This window comes from Urocitellus parryii, chromosome 5 (assembly GCF_045843805.1).
Source record: "Urocitellus parryii isolate mUroPar1 chromosome 5, mUroPar1.hap1, whole genome shotgun sequence".
NCBI lineage: Eukaryota > Metazoa > Chordata > Mammalia > Rodentia > Sciuridae > Urocitellus > Urocitellus parryii.
Window position 1 is genome coordinate 49,558,833 of NC_135535.1, and position 9,000 is coordinate 49,567,832.

The 9,000-nt window shown below is 35.5% G+C and overlaps 1 pseudogene; it reads left to right on the plus strand.

Annotated features, from left to right (window-relative positions):
* The first annotated feature begins 1,446 nt into the window (after positions 1-1,446).
* On the plus strand, positions 1,447-2,044 carry LOC113181218 (proteasome subunit alpha type-1 pseudogene; annotated as a pseudogene).
* Positions 2,045-9,000: the final 6,956 nt, after the last annotated feature.

Consider the following 9,000-nt stretch of genomic DNA (forward strand, 5'->3'; position numbering starts at 1 on the left):
TTGGTACCACAGAGCTGATTTTGATTTGTTTACATTTGTCTGTGAGACCATTATTATCCTGTTGTATAATTGAATTGGTTCAAATTAGCATCAAGCCTTCTCAAAATGAATGTAGCAACAGGGAGTGGACATTCGGTAGTGTGAGTGCAGCTCTCTTTAGTGACTTTTCCTATAGAATATTTAAGTAACTTTGGAGTGTGCTGTCATCTTGATCACTTTCATTAAATCCTCCTTTTCAATCTCTGCCCATTCTTTCATCATAGGTACCAAAAATAAAAACCCAATTTTTGGAATGGATGAGCTAGCATATGGCAATCTTTCTCTTTATGATTGTCCCAAATCTTTGATCTCTGTAGTCCTTTCATTTGGGGCTTTTATATAAAACTGTCATTGACCTTGGAAGTACCAGCTGTCCTCTTGAAATATGAGGCTGGTAATGATGACATACAGCATTGATAATAACAAATGGTAGTTCATATTTCAGCTGAGTTGGGTTTTTATGCTCTGCTTTTAGACTCAATGTATTCAGTATGGATAGAAAATATTAAAATGTAATTCAACTGGATGATCTCTCTCTCTTGCTCATAAACACACTCTCTCTCTCCCCATCCCCTCTCTATTTTTCTACCAAGCAAGATGTCTGAAAATGAAACCCATATTAAGTCTGCTCACGAATCAGCCAGCGTTGGCACTGAGGTTAGATGACTCTTTCAAACTGGGGATTTGAGGTTCTTATTTGGGAGATTAGATTTTTATCTTAGGATGGGAAAATTTTACCCTGACTCTCAGCTCTGTCATTGACTGTAAGGTAAACACAAATATCTGAATTCTTTCACTAATTATCATGGAAATTAAGTCAAATCAGTGCTTTGGGAATAGCAAGTTAGATAGTACACAAGATACAAGAAATTAGGACTTAAATTAAGTCTTATCACTTTTTACTCTAAAACAGAAAGATTTTTTCCATACTATTTTGGACTACTGAGCTTTGGTGAATTTTCGCCTTTATAAACACATCCTTATATAATCCCTGTAGGACATTATTTAGACTTTCAAGGTGCAGGGATTGGGGAGATGATGGTCAAAGGATACCACAATATCTCAGTTTGACAGGAGAAATAAGACTTTCTTTTTGAAATTGATTGCATAGCATGGTAAATATAATTAGTAATAATGTATTGTACTTTCAAAATGTTCCCACCACAAAAACTGGTAAGTATTTGAGGTGACAGGTATGGTAATTAACTTGATTTAATTATTCCTCAATATATTTACATATCACAGCATCACTTTGCACCCCATAGTCATACAAAATTATAAATTTTCAATTTGAAAATTTGGTTATGGCATATAAGTATAAAGTAAAATAAATGACAAATGTTTAGTTTTAATTTTTTACCTTTCAAAAAGAGACCTTTGAAAGACCTTGCACCTCTGAAATGGTAAATGCACACAGTGGTGATCACATTGAAGAGGGTGTAGTCAGAGCTTTCAGTTCACAAGAAAAAGTTCTCCATGTTGACAACCATATTCATATTTCAACTATGGAACTTACTCCTGATTCATAAATTTATGAGCCAGGAATGCTCAGATTCCAGACTTGCATTTGACAGACCACTTCCTATGTCTTATATCTTTAACTGGAAGCAAGACCCACATACCAACACACAATATGGCTGGAGATCAAATGGTGTTGGCCTGCTTATTGTTGGTTATGATGATATGGGTCCTCACATTTTCCAGACCTCTCCATCTGCCAACTGTTGTGACTGTAGAGTTGTGTCCATTGGAGCTCATTCCCAATCAGCAAGCACTTAATTTGAAGAAACGTATGTCTGAGGTGATGGAGTGTATTTTAAACAAAGTGGTCAAACCTGATCTGCTTGCTTTAAGAGAGATACTTCCTGCAGATCAGAACCTAACTATAAAGGATGATGGTAATGATGTGTTTCCATTCCTGGAAAGTCTTGAAGAAAGATCACAGAGAAAGGCTTAGCCTGCTCATGATCTGGCAAACAAGGAAAATGAACCAATGGAACATTAAATAATAAACCAGTCTGCATGTATATTATCAAATATGCAAGAATGCAGGACATACACTGATGACAGTAATCTACATTTTAATCAAACGATGCAGAGTGGGGAAATAGTATGTTTTAGAAAACAGTCCACATGTGAGATATTTCCAAGCCACTTCACTGAAATCATATAATGAGGAGTATTTTTCTTTCAGAATTCTATATAATCATTTTTGAGTCAGTATAGGTATCTGTACTAATAGGTATCTATAGCAAGTTATCAATTTTTATATGAAGGAAATAGTGCCCTTGTGGTCTTCAAAACATCTGTGAAATAAAATAATTTCACCTCCAAATAATGAATAATTGACTTAATTAAAATTACAATTAATTTTTATAATATTTTTCCATTTAAAACAACAGCAAAAAAAAAAAAAGACATCTGAGAATTGAAGAAGTCCTTATGGAGAACAGGAAATGGTATCTAAGCAATAACTTGCTTGGAGGTGGGAGGTCCCAGCAACTCCCTCCAAGGACACTCCCGCAGATGGGAATTCCCTTGGCAAAGCTCCTTCAGGGGTAGTTCGACCATAGAAAGCTGCCTTTTTTAAGGTTAGAACTTTTGCAATGGCTCACATCTAGCGGTTGATAAAAACAAGAGTGTGAAGGCTTGGTCCTTTTGGCCCAACGTGGGACCACTGCAAGTAGTTATTTAATTCCAGAGCTCCATGTGGATGATAGCAAAGGCTGTCATCAGGCTGCATCATAGCTCAAGTTCTCTTTTTGCCCAAATTCCAACCCATTATCTTCTTGCCACATGTATGGATCCAGATAATATCCCAGTTTTGGAACCTAGAACAATGATGAAATTGAGAGGAATAAATAATGCTGGCTTTGAAAATTTCTAATGAGGGTATCATAGTTAAGGAAAGAGATGAAAGCATGTTTCATTTCTCTCTCTTCTCTCTCTCTCTCTCTCTCTCTCTCTCTCTCTCTCTCTCTCTCTCTCTTTCTCTCTCATCTCTACCTCTCTTTGACTGAGGAAATGCGATACTAATATTTTGTGTCAATCTGCTTGGGCCATGGATAGCCAGATATTTGGTCAAACATGGTGGTGTTTCTCTGAGGGTGTTTTGGGATAGATTAATACTTAAATCAATAGACTGAGTAAAACAAATATCTCCCTAATACAATTAGTTGAAGAATTGAACAAAAAGGTCAATTCTCCTCTAAGTAAGTGAGAATATTCCCTGTCTGAATACCTTTGAACTGGGACAGTGGCTTTTTTCTGTGCCTTTGGACAAAAAAAAAAAAAAATGAACCAACGTTTCTTTCTAGGTCTCAAACTGCTGGTCCTAGGACAGGTAATAATATACCATTGGCTCTTTTGGTTCTCAAGGCTTCAGACTTGGACAAGAATTAAACCATCCACTCTCCTGAGACTCCATATTGCTAGTTCCCCCTGCAGAGCTTGAAATCTGAGACTTACCAGGCTCCAAAATCACTAGTCAATTCCTTACAATCAATCATAGGTTATATACATACACAGAGAAACACATCCTTTTGGTTCTCTTTCTCTGAAGAATCTTGACAAATACAGGAGAGGATGAACTTGAAGAACCTTGGAGAAGGTAAAAAACAAAGACTCAAAACTGGACAGCCATATGGAAAAGGGAAGTCACCATTCATAGGTGCTCGAACATCTTTGGGGTCAGCAACAGAATGTTGAACGGAAAAGACTCATGCCTAAAACCATTCCTATGTCTTTTAATGGGCCTTCCTTCTCTCTGTGTAGAGAAGCCTTGCTTGTATTCAGAAGAGGCCCCTCCACTGCAATCCCCTATGGACTATGCTCTGTGCTCATCAGCACATCCTCACTTTTCAGGAGCCTAAGTTTTCAATGAGTCGTCTTCTTTGAAGGATTCCTAACAGTAGTAGTGTGAGAGCAACTTGACAGTGGGAAATTCACCTCTGTTTATACTACTGTATCAGTTTCTTCTTTAAAAATAAGTTACCTCGGGCTGGGGTTGTGGCTCAGTGGTAGAGCACTCATTTGGCACGTGCAAAGCCCTGGATTCCATCCTCAGCACCAAATATAAATAAATAAATTAAATAAAGGTATTGTGTCCAACTACAACCAAAAATAAATATTAAAAAAAAATAAGTTACCTCCTTCCCACAGAATCAATGCCTCACTTGCTCCAAGGGTTAACTATAATGTTTTCCCAAGAGGCACTGCCATCCAGAGGAATAAAGCTCAGAGCTTTGGTCTGACACAGGAAATAAAATTCTTATACTGGTTTCCAATACCCGGAATAAGATAATGAGAAAGAAAAATGTGTGCTTTTCCTCCTCTTGTATTAGTATGACTGATGATTTGGGGCCAAATATTAACAATATAGCTGTCTTAGAAATGGTTCAATAAATAGGAACACTTTACAGAGCAACAGAGAGTAGAGAAGGAATGAACTTTTCTATCAGAAAGTCCTGTTAACTCCTGGAGTTTACGTTGAAGATGTATTAGTCTGCATTACACTGTTCCTACTAGGAGAAAATTGCTTCTGAAAGACAGAAGAGGAAGCAAAGGAAAAATTTAGAGGGAAATCCTTTTCATTTCATCAAACAAGTGAAACAGATGGAGAATTTGTAAAGAGAATTTCTAAAGGCAAAAATTTTATTTAGACTTTTTGTCCTTGTTGTGAATCTCAAATTCCATGCTCAACTATTCTTGCTGTTGATTGAAAATGAATAATCAACTTATGTGTTAGGGCTCTGGTTATATTTGTGGTGGTGGTGATGATGACAATGATAACAAACCATTTTTATGATAACATTTTTCAGTGTCAGACGTTATTCTAACTGAATGAGAACGCATGACATGGCCTTCCTTACATTTGTAGAAACAGTATGCAATTTTTTCCCCAGCACTTAACCTAGGGCAGTAGATGAATGAACCATCTGTTTTTTTTTTAATTAAATCTATCTAAAATTTCCCTAACTCCTCTGTGCACCAATACAGGAAACAATTTATTTGGATGTAATAGGACAAAGGGCTATGCATTCTAAACCTCTTTCTGGGCACTTAATAGAGAATAAAATTTTAATAATTGCTCAAAAAGTCTATACTGTTATTCTAGCAATGTGTTGGCATTTCAGTTCAATTTAATAGGAAATTATCTGTGATCTAGGGGTTCTGTGAACAAAAGAAAGACATGGGGGATGTGTAGTGCTCTACTAAGAGACTTGCAGTCTGTTTTAGAAAAATGAGACACACACAGATTGGGCTGTGTATGATTCAAGGCAGGGCATCATTAAATGTCACAGTGCTGTAATGCTGGTAAAGGGAAAGACCAACAAGGACTGGAGTCAAAAAGAGAAAACACGAAGATGAGACTTGATTGGAACAAGGATGAGCAAATGGAGGAAGGTAGCTAAATACACCAGCAGGAAGAACCAATTGCAATGAGCTGTGCACAGAGCACAGAATTTGCCGTTTCTGTGAGGATAAAACACTGTTTGCTGGGATTCTAACTCTTCACAACGCAAAACAGCAGATCATTAAAAATAACAATTGATATAGCAATTACTGATCATTGAAAACAACTATAAATATGAATTATCCCCCAAATTTATGGGAAAAAATAAAAACCCAGATTAACCTAGGTTGCAATAACCCATTACTATTTTGACTAGTGAATATATGGAAACAACATTCTTTTTTAATACTTATTTTTTAGTTATAGGCAGGCACAATGTCTTTATTTTACTTTATGTGGTGCTGAGGATAAAACCCAGTGCTTCACACATACTGATCGAGAGCTCTACCTCTGAGCCACAACCCCAGCCCGTGGAAACAACTTTCTAAAGGGAGTTTTTGGGTTCTGCTATTGTACAGTACAGGATCTAGGATACATGCAGTGAGTTGTTCCCTACTAAAATCTTTCATAGCATGTCACCCTTAATTTTTTTAAATATTCATTACATTTTGCAGATGTTTGTTTTGTTTCCGACTGATGTTCATTTACCCATGTTAATAAAATTGAGGCTCTCCAACACTTCTGTAAAACATCTGACTGTTGCTGATGACATTTACTGCTTAGGGAGTCTACTCTGCAATCCTCATCCTCCTCATACCCATCAAGATGTTTGCTTAGCAAGAGTGAGTGGGGCTGACTCCCAGACTCCTTTAATGCAATACTTCAAATATTCTATACACTAATAAAATATTGATAAAAGGAGGCATTTCTATGAAAAAAGGTGAATGATTTAAAAACTACTAATAAAGCTAAGCCACTAAAAACTCTGGTTAAAATAAGAATAAGTAATATAACTGTTAAAAACTGAGCAAAGAAATCAGACAGTATTCTGCATTCAGATTGATAGCAAGTACATTCAATTCCTGCTCCACTTTAAAGAACTCAGAATGGAATGTGATTTATACATCAAAAGGGAGAACCCTATTTTTGTGATTCTAAATCAAAATATGGGCAAATTAAGGTCCATTCATTTGCATTAAATGAGAAAGAGAATTATGTGTGAATTATATATGTTGTTTCCATGTTTTGGTCTGTTTTATTTCTATTAAAGGAGTAATCAGTCCCATTGAAAAGAAGAGGAATCTAGTGTCAGGATTATTGATTTGCAAGCTCCTGTGTGCTCTTAAATGAGTGAGTAATCTGAGTGTCAGATCACTGAACACTGAAAATCGGAGACATTGGTGGACAATCAGGGGTTTACAGCTTTGGAACTATAAAATTTACAATAAAAATTTTGTCAAGTTAAATCACTAAATCCACCTATAATATGTTATTATATTTTATAGGACAATGTTAGTCCTCAAAAATACCAGGAAGATCAATTCATGGGAATTTCATTAAATCAAATATTTTGTAGTAGCATTCAAATTTACAACATTGTCCATATTTTGCTCATTTGCTACATAAAACCTTCACTTGAAATCTCTGCTCATTCAAAGGCTAGAACTTTTGAACTCCCCAAGACTCAGTTGTTTCATGCAGTGCTTCTACAACTTAAATAATGTATTTTCTAATTTCAAATGGAAAGGTGTTCTCACAGTGACCCCCACATGTTGTCTTACATTCTTCTAATATGAAATAAATATGCACATATTTTATTTGAATGTAAAATAAATGAGTGTTCACAGCTCCTGTCCAACTAAAAAGCAAGAGCAATTTACAAATTAAATTCTAACAAAACTGCACAACCATTAAAATTCAAATTAACATCATTAATTTAATGCAATGCATGCTGTTATTGTATTGGAACTATATTGCTGATATAGTATTTAATATGTAAGGATGCAGCCTAAAATCAGGGTTTATATATAAAATCAGTCTTTAAGTTTGACTTTAACAATATTAATGTAAGAAAAATTATGTGGTTTCTTAACTATGATTTTATTTCCTAATTGAGGATAAACAACCCTCCTATAAAATCAAATCTCTTCCAGTAAATAATGGCCCTGGAATAATTTTCATGAAGGGCAAATTCTGTAGATTATTTACTTTATGTTTAATATTCTGTTTTAAGAAATCTGTATGTGAGTACTTAATCCAATAATTGAAATAGTAAATATTTTATAGCATATTATTCTTAATTAGTATCTGAACAATATGCCCAACTGCACAATACCAGAGGATACAGATAGGTTGATTGCCTCTTTTTTAATTCTGCATGCCCAGGTCATCAGAGTCCTGTGATGACTTAATTCTCCCACCATTTTTCTCTATCTTCTTATCATTTTGAAGCCAGGCAGCACTCCACATTGCCATTTGAGGCAACACAATCATAAATATAAACACAAGTTCAGGCATTAGGATTACAAAACATTAATCTGTTAGAAAGTAGTAATTTTGATAAGCCAGAATATGCTTACATTAATTTTTAAGTTCATCAGTAAAATAAACACATAAATGTAAAAAGCTCTTGCCAAAATTAGAGATTTTATAGAACATATCTGTGCACCTCCAGAACTCCAGAGACCAGATTTCAAAACTCTGGTCTAGAGCTTCCCAAAAGGAAGATTACTGGCATTAAGTTTAAAAAAAAAAAAAAAGGAAACATTCAAAAAGTTTCTGGAATAAAGCATCTATTTTCAATCACCTTTATTTAAAAATATATATTTAAGAATAAAGTTCCATAGGAATGTATGCTGTAAGCATGGTAAATTAACATAGGGAGAAAGTGAATCTTCTAGGGCAAAGAAGAAATCAAGAGTCAAAGATCTAGAATAAAGTCCAAAGGAATATATAAGGAATGTATTCCAAAAGAAAGACTCATATGATGGGGGAGTTTAACAGGAAAACCCAGAATGTCTAGATGTTTAATAGTTCAGGCTGGGGGCTGTGCATTAGGGAGGAACTAGCATGGAACTAGCATCCTCAGCTCTCTGTGGATATCACCAGTTCATTATTTCCACACCCAGGTATTAAGGTTAGGCCCTGATACCATGCCTGTTTTCCTCCTTAGACTATAAACTCCCCAACCGCTGGGACATGGCTTCATTTTTCTCTGTGACTCAACTACACACACAGTAGAGCTCAAGTAAAAAAAAAAATGAACAAATAAAATATTTCTAAGTTGGAAGGAATCTCAAAGACCTTCTAGGTCAGAGTTTTGCAACTTCTGAGCTACAGATGAAAGTAGTGAATATTTACCTGTCTTGTAAGAGCTTCTCCTGTGGGGTGGAGGCAAGAATATATTAATAACATCTATTGAGGAACTGGTTTTAAAATCCAGGTATCTCTGATTTTAGAGAACAAGTTGTTGACTGGTTTGATATATTACTTCCAAATTTGTCAAGTAGTTACTAACTTTAAAAATCCTACTTTTCAAAAAAATCACAAGATAGGCATTATATCCAAGATGACCAGCTGCCCATCAAAATTCTTACTCCTTTCACACAGCTTGCCATTGTAGTTGGAAAGTGGCATCATGGTGCCTGGTCACTGACTACACTTAG